This window comes from Gavialis gangeticus, unplaced genomic scaffold, assembly GCF_001723915.1.
Source record: "Gavialis gangeticus isolate Ggan-Ray unplaced genomic scaffold, GavGan_comp1, whole genome shotgun sequence".
Classification (NCBI taxonomy): Eukaryota; Metazoa; Chordata; order Crocodylia; family Gavialidae; genus Gavialis; species Gavialis gangeticus.
This window is the reverse complement of record NW_017729022.1, coordinates 35,310,187-35,321,915: the sequence shown is the minus strand read 5'-3', so window position 1 is coordinate 35,321,915 and position 11,729 is coordinate 35,310,187. Positions and strand designations below refer to the sequence as shown.

The 11,729-nt window shown below is 36.6% G+C and overlaps 1 protein-coding gene across 3 annotated transcripts in view; it reads right to left on the bottom strand.

Moving 5' to 3' along the window:
* The window catches only part of SYT1 (synaptotagmin 1), a 704,251-nt gene extending 692,593 nt beyond the window's left edge, over positions 1-11,658 (bottom strand). For all 3 annotated transcript variants that reach the window (XM_019514775.1, XM_019514779.1, XM_019514778.1), the window contains exon 1: positions 11,347-11,658. The gene's annotated coding sequence lies outside the window, so the exon portion shown is untranslated. The remainder of the gene's footprint in view (positions 1-11,346) is intronic.
* Between the last annotated feature and the right edge of the window lie 71 nt (positions 11,659-11,729).

Below are 11,729 nucleotides of genomic sequence, written 5' to 3'. Positions count from 1 at the left end.
CTAACTAAATCCTCGCTAACCCTTGGCCCAGATGTGCCACCCCTGGGGCTCGAGGGGGGCTCAGCAGGGAGGTGGCTGTTCTGGTCCCTACTTAGGAAGACGGAGGCAAAGAAATCATTAAATATGTTAGCTTTTTGGTCTGGTGTGACGACTAAATTTCCCAACGCGTCCTGCAAGGACCCCACATTACCCAGGACCTTCTTTTTACCCCCATGTATTTAAAAAAGGACTTCTTATTGTCCTTAATCTGGGAAGCTAGTCCTAGTTCCATCTCTGCCTCGGCCTTCCTAACTACCCCTGGAAGAGCAGACAGTGGTGTGAGGGGGCCACAGCAGATCCTGAATGGTTTGCATCAACCTCAGACCTGACAACAAATCAGGGGATACTCTAACTGGTGCCAGATTGTCCTCTGGACTGCATGCAGTAAAGGTTAGGTACAACTAGATCCTAAAACCTAGTACAGCTGAGGGAAGACTGCTGGTATAGGAGCCAACTCACAGCCACGTACAGCTAAAACCCACCTTCTTTGAGCTTCCAAGAATCCAAAGAATCCATCACTCATTTTTTCTTACAACTATATTGGTTATCTTTAAAAAATGTTCACTATTTCATATTAGTAACTGGCAAATCAAAATACTTCGATATAGGAATAACAATTCACTGCCTGGGAAATAGGCAGAGATACCTATAAATTCTGCTTATAAATTAGTAAATGAATGTACAGGCTATTCTGGGAAACTGGTTTACAGGATATGATGGGTATCTAAACAGAACTAGTTTCTAATGACAGTTAGTAAATCCCACTTATCAAACATGACTTGTATTAGTAGAAATACCAGCATATCTAACAAACAACAGTATAAAACAAAAAGAACATTCACTGGATTTCCAAGCAGAAAAATTTTGCATCGAGTCTCTTAAAATGGAGAGGGTTGACATGGTTACAGAAAGTTTTTTGATCTCCAGGTGCCATAAAGGATGGCAACTTTTCGGTATTTGCTGTAATTATTTATACTGTAGCAGCAGGTCAAGTCCTAGTCAGGGATCAGGGTCCGTTTATCCTAGGCACTGTACAAAGGCATAACAGAAATGACAATCCCTGCCCTAGCAGGACTGGAACTTAGGATAAAATACAGCCTCTTCCTGGTATGGAATAACTGTATGTTCTGAAACACCTGCTGTGGGTTGTAATATCACATCATTTTAATAGGAAAATGAGGAACATTGAGCATGAGACACTTCTACTTTGTTATTCTGCACAAGGGCCAAAGGCTTGCCCATCATACATTATAATGTGTAACTGGAAGTGCATTTTGACATTGAATGTTACTCTTTGTCAAGTCATTAAAATCAGGTCAAAAATGGAATATAAGAAAAAGTAATATCTGGTTATGCCTTTTAAATCTGGGTTGTCTAAATAATGATGGATACTGGATGGTTTTATTCTGTGCCATTTTCTTCATCTGTTTCATCTCTTATTCATAGGTACTTTAAGAGTATAAGCAATTAAAATGTACCAAATGGCACGAAACTTGTCCTATGATAGGAAATTCCAGTCTACTGTAAATCTGAGTTGAATATATCATTATAAGCCAAGTCCTCTACAGAAAGCAGCAGTATGGGGAAGCTGCTTGCTTTGCAGCAACAAACAAGCCATCAATGCATGCTTCCGTTTCAGGTTAGGTCTATGTGTTCTTGGGTACAACTTTTCCAGGAGAAGCTTACTGCTATTGCTGCCAGCTTGCATTTGCTTTCGATGAATACATCCACATTTGCCAAGATTCTTGATGACCTTGTGGTGAATTTGTTCCTTCCATGTTGTTAACCATGCTGAAACCATGTTCTCACTCTTGTATGTAATGCTATGTTAGGATTTTCACATTTACCTCAACAGCATGTGCACAAATGTTTACAGCTATACTTTGATACTGTGGGCACTTTTCTTCTCTTTCCTCCTTAGGTAGGCATAGATGTGCCTTAGCCCATTTTCTTTATCTCCACCTGGCACCGTTATAATTCTCATTGACACAGGAATGTAAGCATTGAGACACATATGTGCTATAGTCACATGAAGACCCACAGAGTTTTCCAAATGAAGATAGAATGACAGTTATAAATGTCCTTGCCTTAAAAGGGCTTAAAGCTAATGCTCAAAAGCATTTCAATTGAAAACTTTCAGTGGAACTTCCCTCTCCCTTTCTAAAATATTATACCATAGGAAATGAAAAAAAAAAAAAAAATCAATAACTAGTTGTACTAAAATATAATTTTAAAATACTAAGATGCATATTTTACTGAAAATTTCCATAGAATAATTACCTACCATTAAACCAGATTAAAATTATTTCAGTTAATCAGCCTTGTTATTATCATAGCTGAAAGTGGGACAAGGCTAAACTAAGGCAAATATTTGGCATGGTTACTTATCTCTCAATCTTGTATTGCCTCATGGCATGACCATTATAGCAAGGCACCTCACAATCATCAGTACAAGGTCCATGGCAAAACAAAAGATTTTATGGACCTAGCATGCTTATTTACTGAACAGTTGCACAAAATATAAAGATACCTTCAAAAGCACCTTTAGAGTAGAAGGCTCATTATTTACTCATATTGCACCCTCCCCCCACATATAGGTGACAGCAACCTTTAACTTTACGTTTCTTCAGCTTCTTGAAAGCTTACAAAAGCTAACAGACTGAAAATGTTAGATCAAGCGTTTCACCAAGAAGATTGCTTCAGTTTACATAAAGGCAACACAACTGAAATGTGAGAAGCAGAGCACCATAGACTAAGGGAATAACAGCAAACATTTGACACTTTTGACAAAGTGTTTGGCCCCATCCACCTGAAGTTAACCAGGTAACAAGTCAGCAGTTCCAATTGTTAATGATATTTGAACAAAACATATCACTACTGAGTGCCACATTTCAACCCAGTAGAAAAGGAAACATGGATTATTTATAAACCATTCAATTCATGTTGATACTGAAACGAAATTCTGAAAGAACTTCAACCAGAATAGCACTGTCAAATTCCATTATAGTACTACTGATTATCTTTCATCTCATCAAGATTTGATGTATACACTTTAGAGTCCAACTGATGGGTAAAGAGATCCACAGCCTAGTTAGAAAAGCAGAAATGAATTTTGGCTTTCAGGATTTTTCAAGAACAGACAGAGCAAACACAGTCTCAAATTATGCCTTCAGGACTCTGATTCATCATCTTTTGTGAACACTTGGCCTTTCATTGCTTTGGAAGCCAGTTGTCATCATCTGAGTAAACAGTACCCAAATTTAAGATCCTAATTTCTTGTGGCTGTCCCACCGTAAGCTAAAATAGTTACCGCCTTTTAAAAACTGTTGATTTGCATAGTGCATTTTATGCTTTATTTGCCATCACTGTAATAGATTTGTCACCATTTATACAAATGAATTATTTTAATATGTAAGCTGCTCAGTTATCTTAAGCAGTGTACAATGTTAAAACCAACCAGTGAATATAAAATATTCATATACATTTAGGTCATAGCTAAAAAAGGATATACATTTTGAAAGTCACTAATGTAGAGTTATGCTAAAGGTCCTGAAGCTCATTTCATCCCAGCTGTTTCTTTTTTTTTCTTGGAGACTTGTTTGAGTATTATCCCAATGTGTAAGCATGCTACTAAATTAAATATACATAAATTCAGTACATAAAGTCATATTTCAATCTTATTTTGTAAGTGTTTATAATATTACAAGCCATGCACACAATGAGATTGCTCAATGCTATAAAGAAGACTACAGGATATCACAAAGGTATATTTGACCTTGCCAAGGTCACAGGAACACTTTTTTCTTGTGCTTCTGTTCTTTCAGTAGCAACGGAAAGCTCAAACTGAGGGACAAATGCTGGATAATTCCTGATTATTACTACACAAAAGCAGTGGTAAAGCGCAACACAGAATAAATAAAAAAGCAATCAATTTGCAAGTTTCACCTGGAGGATAAACTGGTTTGAATTAAAACCAATAGCTTAGCAAATATATCTTTAATTAAACACTTGGACTGTTACAATAAATATCATTTTTACTTGATGCCAGAGAATGTGGAGGACTAAACTGGTTCCACCCATGGCCAAACATTTATGCTTCCCCTGCATTTGTCTCTCTTCCCATGTCACCCCCAGATTCTTTATCTTTGACAACTCAGTGAGATGCCTAAATATAGTTTACTCTATTTAAAACTGTCTCTATTTCAGCAGACCACTACAAGAACTTCCACATACTATTGGGTCTAGATAGAAGATGAGCAGTGGTAGCACCTGACTTATAGAGATATAATGTGTAATAAAGAAGGCGTATCCACAATGGTTTTGTGCAAACTAGTGCAAAGAGTGCTGTTGGTATTTCACAGGTACAGGATCTAACTATTGAATAAATTCAACCACCTTACCATCCAGCACAACAATAGAAGCTAAGTAACCAACAAGAGATTCACTTGGATTAGCAAGACCACTTTATTCAAGTCCCTCATTTGAGGCTGTAGTCTACGGTGAGAAAAAACAGTATACTATCTTGGATTAAAGCTGGCAGAGTTTGATCTATTTATTAATGATCTAGAAAAGTGAGGCTAGGGAAAAATTGGAAGACAAAACATATGTATAACTTAAATTATTTAAGAAAAGTTGAAAAACCTAGCTGATTTAATCACTTTTGGAGCAGAATTCCAACTGATAAATCTGAATACAGGTAGAGAGAGAGTTCTCTATGAATTGCATTTCAGGGTCTTATCTAAAATCAAAAGATGACAATGGAAAGGTTTATACAGATTTTAAAGCACTTTAAGTTAGGTCTTTTAGATTAAAACTACTTAGTTTATGGAAAAATAAAAGCGAGATATGCAAAGAAATGGATGCACAATGAATTAATGAATTGTGTAAAGAATGAGACAGAAGCTGATCAGACCACAAGAATAAGACAGTATTCATTAAAATATAAACATCAATTAAAATTGATGAAAATAATATAGTTTGAGTTATCCCTTGTGAAAAGAGCAATTTGTAGAACTCACTTCTATTGGATATCCTTATGGAAACACGTTCTTAAATTTTAGGCACGAAGAAGATTGTTGACATCTTCTAGTCTGACCACATGCATTAACACAACCCAAAGTACCTCACTCACTAATCTCTGCATTAAATCACAACTTTTTTTTGTTTTAAACATAAGATACAAGGTTTTGATGTAAACACTTGAAGTGACATATAATACAACAGAGCCATAAGTTGCTCCAATGATTAATAACTATAATTTTTAGAATCATTGCCAATATCAATTTTTCAGTTTTCATTTCCAAACACTATCTCATGACTTTTTTTTCTGCTAGATTAAAGAATGCCCTCCTATCACAAATTCCTTTTCCATGTCGACCATGATCAAGGCACTTCTTCACATTCTCTTGGATAAACTAAAAACATCAAGCTTTTTTTGTCTCACTATGAGGCATATTTCTGAGACCTCAAATCATCATTGTAGTGCTTTATGAAGTAATTCAATTTTTTCAGCATCCTCTTTGAAGTATGGACACCAAAGCTGGGCACATTATTCCATTAGCAGTCATGTTAATGCAATAGACAAGGATAATATCACTTTTGAATTACTATTTGATATTCCCCTGCATACACATCCAAGTTTCACATATGGTTTCCTAGTTATAGCATCACAACAGGAGCTCATATTCAACTTGTTATGAACTCTAATCCTTAATTTCTTTTCAGAAACACTATTTTCCACAATACAGGCCCCAGCTCATATATGTGACCTATATCCTTTGTTCCTAGGAGAAGGATCTTGCATTTTGTGTTAAAACATGTGTTCAAGTAAGTGCACTTTATCAGGTGATTTGCCTGAATCCATATAATTCACCCAACCCCTTCATCTTTATTTTTTTACTATTTTTTAGCTTTGCAAGCTATCAATTTTTTTTACTCAAACTTATTACAAGCTGAATTAACTTTATACGTTCTTAGATATCTTAAATGTGTGATCATACCCCAGTAAAATTCCTTAAAGAGGTTCAAATGTTATGTTAATCAAATTTTTAGTCCACCAAGACCAACATTGCATTTGTAGGACAAGACTCTTTTTTCATTTAAAAAAATACTGATTAGCATAAATTATGTTACGAATTTAAATTTTTTACTGTTTGCATCTCCTGTCAACTTTTCCTTGCTTATGCCTGGCCATGATGCCAGGCACTCCGGCACATAACTTCCCAAGCTATCCCATGTACCCTTTTTAAATATTAATTCATTATTAACTTTTTCCCAGGCCTCTAAAGTTTCCTCAGAATTTGGATATTTATTAAGGGAAGTCAAATAGACACGGTGGGTATAATAATAATGAATACCCACAGTGTCTACAGCTAGGAGAAAAATAGAGCAGTGGTAAAATCTTTCATGCCATAAACCAGCTCTTAAAAACCTATCACTGGAAATAAAGTCGGTTGCCTAGTTGTTGAATATGTGGGTGTACACCTTATGAAGCATCTGTGACAGGGAACTGAACCGTACGTACCATTGGTTTGCTATTATACTACAACTTCTGCATGCTCACCATGTCAACCCATATCTGACACAGAGGGCTGAGGAACCTTCTTACAGCCTTGTCTCAGATTTAGGTAGGCAGTTGTAGCTAGCTACCCACATTAAACTGATAGATTGTATTTCACCCAGAGTGCAGTAAAATTATACCTTCAGATAAAAAATACAAAGTAGGATAGGCAAAAAAGGTCAAATCCACCAAGTCATTATTAGGTGGATTTAATCAATGTATCTTCAGTTGTGATATGTAGTCACTATAATAGAAGAAATATTGCTTAAATAATCACAATACGTTTTTGCACACCCATATTTTCTAGTTAACATTTGGAAATTTTTCCCTTAAGGTGTTTAAACAATCCAAACTAGTTTTGTTTGGGGGTTTTTGTATGTAAAAAAAAAAAAAAGTCTCTCTGTTTTCAAAGAACCATATAAAAGTTATGTGAATGTTACTCAAATTTATTACATTGGAAATAAGCATTCCAGACTTTGTGTACTAATCCTTATTCCACACCCCTCCCACCAGTGGAGTCAGGAAAAAGGGTTGGCTGGAGGAAGAAAGTGGCATCTTGGATTACCAATGTTTGAGAATCAAAGATAGAAGGTATCACTGCCTCTAAAATAAAAAAGGAGAAATGCAAATACAAACACAAAAGAGAAATGGGGAGTTTCTAAAGACAAATAAGATGACAATAATAAACTCTCTAATATGAATTCTGAATAAACTGAAAGAATGGAAATCCATAAAACTGATGACACCCTAACAATTAAATCTCTGGAAAGAATAAGAGCTTAATACAATGTTTTGATTGTGACAGCTGACAAAAAGTATTAGAAAAGGAACAGTTTTAGTACAGCTGGTCTCATGCTTCAGTCATTAGGTCTTGCATATAAAAATATGTACTGTTTTAGGATAAAACGTCTAAAAGTAAACGCAATTGTGTTCAACTTTTTAAGGTTCCCATACATTGTTTTTACAAGCAACCTCTTCTCAAAATCGACATACATAAGAAAAACAGATAGACCTCATTTTACATTGCCTCTAGTCTGTTCTTAACCTTTCACCAAAGAACCATTAAAAGTCCTGTACAGATATCCTCTTTATATTGTTGAATTGGACTTCCTAAGAGAGCTGCTATTTTTTTTTCAGAGAGGTACAACATTATACGTAGTTTAATCAATCTTCTCATTGGTTGGAGTATATTATAAACATAAAGCCTATTGTAGCAAAGAGGACTTTTGTACATAACAGTCCTAAAATATTTGTTAACACAATACTTTGTTTATTCAGTCTGGCAAATGCTTTTATTTTAACCTGACGTATTTTTTGTAAATGTCACTGGTAAAAACAAATTCATAGTTGGCTAACAAGCTTCCCGTATGTGTATTTCTAAATTAAGCTCTTCCCAGATACAGAATAATGCTTAAAACAAACATATCCTGGAGAGAATCAAAGTAATCTAAAATGATCAGATATTTTTCCACATAAAATTGCATGTGCAGATGTGCCGCACTGGTAGATTTGCAAAGAACGGGGAATCTAAACAAATAATGCTTCCATGTTTTTCTTTTAATACACAGAGAAATATTTGTTTGTTCCTTCAATTTTTTTGGAACTTTGATGGCTCTAACACAGTGGGTAATAGGATGCACCATATTCTTTACTTAGACCTCAGTATACAAGGAACATTAATATATTGGCATTTCCTAGACTAATCTCCCATCTACTGTTGAATACACAAGAAACCAACTACAATATGGCACATAAAGGCTTCAGTTTCATCTAAGGCACCATCAATTAACTTTGAGTTCTACAAGGCTGAGTGGTTTTAAAAACTTGTGCTAAGACTCTGCTCTATTTTTAATATACCCACTGTAAACCTGTCAAAAGATCATGAAAAATTGATTATATGCTTATGGTCTCTTTATGCTAACTGAACAACTATGGATTTTTTTCCAGGTCTCTGACAGGTAGCACCTTTTATTCTCTTACATCTTTAAACCTGTCAAGCCAGCTGAAGATGCTTAAAGTCCTGTACATTCTTATGTTTGGTTTACATTTACAGTCATAAAAAATTAGAGAAATTTTAGTATTTTAAATCTATGTTCCATTTACACAAGTTATCTACTTCAAAAAACTATTTTTATGTTTATTCAGTGTAGGCATGAGACTTGTACTGTGGATTGATGGGTTGACGCTTAAAATTCCAGTAGAAATACCTATAAATGAATTTAGCATCTTTTGCACCAACCATTAATAAGGCTCATTTAGGCACTCTCAATGTGGAGAAAAATTAGATATATGTTAAAGGCTACACTGGAACATTTCATGCTTTTGCAAATGCAGTAGCGTGATAATTTCCTACAGTATATCATTATCCTCTGCCCTGTGGTTCTTTTTAAAATGATCTCTTCTCACTCAAGCTGCCTGGACTATGTTTGTAAGCTATATAGTTTTTAAATTTAGGAACTATGCATTCAAGTTTTGAGTAACTATATCTTAACCCAAGTAATATGCCGCATTAAGATAGTCTCCCTTCAAACACTTCTGACAGTAGTGCAATTCCAAAAACTTGGAGGAAAAAAGGAAAAGGTCTCAGACATAAGATCAGGTCAATTTTACTTTTTTTTTTTACCCAGTAAAGGCAAGGAGATTCTAATCCAACTATAAAAGAAATTGTCTTATATTTTTTAGTGTGCTCATTTTAGCACGATTAAAGTCCATGAATTCACACATACACACACACACACACACACACACACACACAATCAAGGCAAATTAATTTATTGCCCATTTGCCCCTGTAGCCAAGAAATTGCCTTCTCTTGAAAAAACAAGAAGGTTTTAAGGTACTGTATTTTTAAATACTGGCATAAGGTCACCCCTAAAGCAAATGCATACAAGTAATTCTGGATGTCACTCCATCAGGGAGAGAAGTCTTTTCTCAGGTTTACAACTGTTAATCATTTCTAAGGAAGAAATAACTGTCAGACAGAAACCACCGTTTAAAATGCACATGGTAGATTAACATGGATGGCAAAGTAGGATAGCTGTTCTCAAGAGCAATATGTACTTGTCAGAATGTAAGTCTGGTTGCAGGCTACAACATGAGTGTATGGAATTACTGTACTGACCTTTCTATAGAAAATACAGTATTTGAAAGACAGAGAAATAATATTGAAATGCATAATTTTTATTAAATTTACAAGGTCATAGGCATCTAAGCACAGAGTTTAGTCTTCTTCACTCACAAATGAATATTAAGTAAGGAAAATAAGACTTGACATCCCCCCCTGACAATCAAAGGAAATGATTTATTTGGATGCTAACATCTGTCTGCAGATTGTAGCCAAGTGCTTTTCTGTGCTCATTTAGGACTGCACTTGGAAAGCTTTCCAGTTACATTTACCTAGAGATTTCTGTCTACCACTTCCCATCTGACAGAAATCACTCAGTTGGGTCTGATGAATAATGGTAAAAGGCAGCCTGTATCAGCGATGATTGAATTACAGATTGTTGAAAGTACCATAAAGGTTCATTCCAACGAGTACATTTAATTTACTTACTATACTCGCAGCTAGACGCTTGCAGCCGTTTGATATCTTTATTTTACAAGGCTTGTGTCTTTTTGTTTCATTAACATTTTTGTTCCGATTTGACAATGCTCCCTAAACTTTCAGATAAAGTAGCCAATGTACATTTAACTTTGAAACCCACAGTAACATCTGGTGTAGACACATCATATAAGCATTACCATATTACAAATAAAGGCAAAACAGGAATTTAAAGAGGATAAAGGAGACCAAGATAAAGGAAGAAAAATCAATTATATGAAAAATCTGAAATAGAATTATTTTTTTTAGATTCCCTAGGCAAACTTCAAATTATTTTATTAAGGTTTGTTTAAAAACACCAATGCAAAGAGAATTAAATTTAGATCTCTACCATCCAAAAGCGAGACTTGCAGAGATTATTGCTTTGAGAACAACACCAGTCTGACCAAACAAATGGTTTTTTTTTAAATCACTAGATTTAAAGACTGCAAGCAAATCCTCAGAATCTAGTCCTCCTGTGTTTTGATAGCTGAGATTGCAAGTGGTCGATACTGAAACTCTGTTTCAGCATCAAATGCTCTTGCAAAGAGGCTAAAAGAAGGAAGAAGTCGTCAAGTGATTGACACTTACAATCAACAGCAAGTAAGTTTAGGGGTTTTTCTTTTTTGTTTGTTTGTTTCTTCTGCATAAGCCAAGTGAGAGACAGAACAGCCGCTTGGAAAGCAAGGGGAAAGTCAGGCAGGTTTCCCTCTCTGACAGCAGGAGCTGGAGCATTTTGATTACTTGCTTGTCTGCTGTTTGATTGTTTAGATACTCACGGTGCTTTTAACTGAAGCTTCGTTTAGTGGACAACGTAGGCAGCATGCAGACCCACCCCCCCTTTCCCCATTTCACTCTCTGCCTCCCACTGGGTGAGTAGGGAGCAGCCTCCCCCGAGAAGGGAGAAAACACAGGGTGGGTGGGGATTGCTAGACCTCAGCCTAGCTTTCAAATCAGAAGATGCTGGGCAAACTGTTTTTCCAGCATCTGTAACAGGAACATGTGCTCTCTCCTCAGTGCCCACACAATAGGCCACCTGGGTCTCCCTCTCTCTGTATTTCTCAGCTTCCCCCCACCTCACAGAGATCACAACGCCCAAGTCATGGCAATACAGAAAACATTGCAGATAGATCCACTAGCAGCAGAAGCACTAACACTACTGCCTTACCTGGCAACCAGAGCAGGAGGAGTCTGTTTGTCCTTCAGTGCTCTCCCCTCGGTGTCTAGTAGGAATCACACACACTCTCTGCCTCTCCTGGGAGGAGAGGCAGCAACAGAAAAAGGTGTATGTGTGTGTGTGTGTGTGTGTGTGTGCGTGCGCGCGAGACCTCCCACATACACCAGGAGGTTTCGGTAGCCCCCCTGCTCTCAGTGGGCTCCTTTGTGTAGGGTGTTAAGTTTCAGCTGCTGCTGGCTGGGAGGAGGAGAGACACTGGGGGCTGTGCAGATTCTAGAGCATCACCACACTGCAGCTTCTCCAGGAATCCCTCCAGTGAGAAGCAGCCCATCATCCCCCAGCCCTGGCTCCCTGATTGGCTGAGAGGCGGGGAT